The sequence below is a fragment of the Amphiura filiformis genome, chromosome 10, assembly GCF_039555335.1.
Source record: "Amphiura filiformis chromosome 10, Afil_fr2py, whole genome shotgun sequence".
In the NCBI taxonomy this organism is placed as follows: Eukaryota; Metazoa; Echinodermata; class Ophiuroidea; order Amphilepidida; family Amphiuridae; genus Amphiura; species Amphiura filiformis.
Window position 1 is genome coordinate 49,870,547 of NC_092637.1, and position 2,719 is coordinate 49,873,265.

The following is a 2,719-nucleotide window of genomic DNA, read 5'->3' on the forward strand; positions in this document are numbered from 1 at the left end:
AAAGTTAAATATAACATAACTAGTATACGTTTTGTTGCAAAGAAACCATATCATGAATAATAGGAAGTGACGATTGTTATCTCTAGTCAAAGCTAATCAGCACTTGTCGGGATAATTTAACTCTAAAATGCCGCTTTAGCCAGGAGGGCTCCCTTGAGCAAATTGAGTTATGGAGATCAAAGGTCACAAAAGGGGATTTAAATTTGCACGAACCCATCCCCTTGTCGATACTTGTTTATCTCTAGTCAAAGATAAATACATACTTCATTGAAACTGACATTTAAAACATGCTCCCCGATTTGTAATTATAATCCTCTAAATGTCAAAATAGGAGATGTATTCACTTTAATAGATATTGTTCTGATAACAAGGCTCTTGGTTAGACTAAAGAGCTCTTCAAGGTTTTTAAACACAAAAACCCACTACCATATGAAACCACATTGTGAATAACATCAGAGCGATACTTGTTTATCTCTAGTAGAAGCTAATCAGCTCCTGAAGGGATAATTTAACTCGAAAGTATCAATTCTGTAGTATTATTAATTGCCGACTGCAAAATTCTTTCTGGAGATCGGACAAAAATGAGCGCACAACATTCTATGCCCGTAGCAGTGTGTGATTCCCAATCCGTGATAAAAGGCTCGTTACATTCCAAGGTCAGATAAATTGTTCGAATTGTAACATGTTTTCTCGCTCATGAAAGCCATATACAGCTGGCGGCATTTCCCTAGTGATGGTAGCTTTCTGCTCTATGTTAAGCTTCTAATAAACAGTGAATACATCTGGCAACATTCTTCCTTCATTGAGATCATGAAATCAATTTTCCTCCTACTAAGGCATCTAAAACAAATTTGTTCGATCTTTTGATCGATCGTCGATCAACTAATTAATTTATGTTGGCCAATATCACTACAGGCGTGGTGGCCTAGTGGTTAGAGCGTCCGCCTCACGATCGGGAGGTCGCGGGTTCGAATCCCGCCCGGGCCATACCAAAGGCTCTAAAAATGGTACCTACTGCCTTCTTGCCAGGCGTTCGGCATTGAAAGAATGGAGTAGGGAAAGTTAAACACATGGCTACCAGTGGACTAACCCCCTGCGGTGGACTAGGGTTATGAAACGGAGATAGGCGCCGCCCAATGGGCCGAAAGGCTTGGGAAGGATTTAAACTACAGGCACACATTGCCATGTTATCACAATTAACAACAGTGAGTTAATTGATTTCATAAATAATAAGGATCGACCAAACTTTGCTGGTCGATGGAGAGATCGAACTAATTTGTTTCTATTGCCTAACATGTATACGCCGCTATATCGATGGTTCGCCAGTCAGTCTGTGAAGCTCGTTATGTTGAACCTATGTGTTCTTATTCGCCGTAGAAAATTCCTACAGTAAATCGCTATGGTAATTATTACATCACTATTTAATAGTGGTGTAATATTTACCATAGCGATAGGTGAAAACAAATTAAAAGTGATCTTTAAAATCTCTATTGATTATCGTCCTTGAACAAATGTGACGTGTCATGTCAAAATTAGACACTTTTGGGCAGGTTATCAAGTTTAAGGTTTTTACATATCTTAAATATAGAGACATTTTGCTCCACAACGCCGTGTTCCCCAATGAAATCTGACATTCCTAAGCGAAGATATTGAGTTCGTAAGTTATGGTACAGTATTATAAAATTGAAAATTTAGTTATCAGCTTTTTAAAATATTATTAACAATGTTGAGAGTAGGAATTACCTTCAAAAATGTCTCCAAAAATACAATATGCCAGTTATATTCCGGTCTGAAACTATCAGACAATATTTTTAACATTAATAACACCACAAATTCGCAACAAACCCAAATTGTAAAAAAAAATCACCCCGGGCAGATTTTTGGCTATTTCTCCATTTACGATCCAGCCCAAAAGTGTCTCCTTTTGACATGACACGTCACAAATAAAGAACTATTAGAAGTATGAGACATTTGTTAGAGAACACCCTCTGATGATGCAAAAGAGTGGTCTCTGTTGAAGCATAATAACCTATATTATAAAGATGAATGGGAGGGTAAGTGAAACATTTAAAAGAAATCAGCAAAATTGGACCCAGTCATGATATAGCAACGATTATGCAGCAAACCAAAATTTGCACAAAAAGTAACGCAGCTGTTATAAGTACGCGTATAGCTTCAGAACTAAAAATTGTACCCACACTATTTCTACATAGAAAGAAGAGTGATTTATTTACGCGCATTTTCATACCCTATTTGTCAAATGTCGTTCAATATTAACAACACAGTAGTGTTTTTAAAGAAAAATACCGAATTTAAAACTTGCAGTTTACAGCGATCAATGGTTATTACGCAAGCATTATGACACCTAAAACCCTCTATTTATCTTCGCGCTGACTTCAAATCAATACAAATAGTTGCAACTTTTAAATTCGGGTTTTTTTCTTTAAAAACACTGCTGTGTTGTTAATATTTAACGAAATGGGATAAATGGCTGCGTTACTTTTTGTGCATACTTTACATGATCCCAATACGCTCTAACTGCAGACAGTATTAGACTTTATCGCTCAAGAATATCTTCTTTGAATAATGTTCCACGAATTTCACTTCATTGAAGCCAACTTTACGTAATGCTATAAAGAGGTCTTTATGTTTCACAAAGTCAAATGCTTTCTCATAGTCTATTCAATGCATAGCTTCAAGTGATATTCATCAGCCTTTC

General features: G+C 36.6%; 1 non-coding gene across 1 annotated transcript; it reads left to right on the plus strand.

Annotated features, from left to right (window-relative positions):
- Positions 1 to 914: 914 nt before the first annotated feature.
- On the plus strand, positions 915 to 987 carry Trnav-cac (transfer RNA valine (anticodon CAC)). The gene has a single exon. It is a non-coding gene; the product is annotated as a tRNA-Val (tRNA).
- The last annotated feature ends 1,732 nt before the right edge of the window (positions 988 to 2,719 follow it).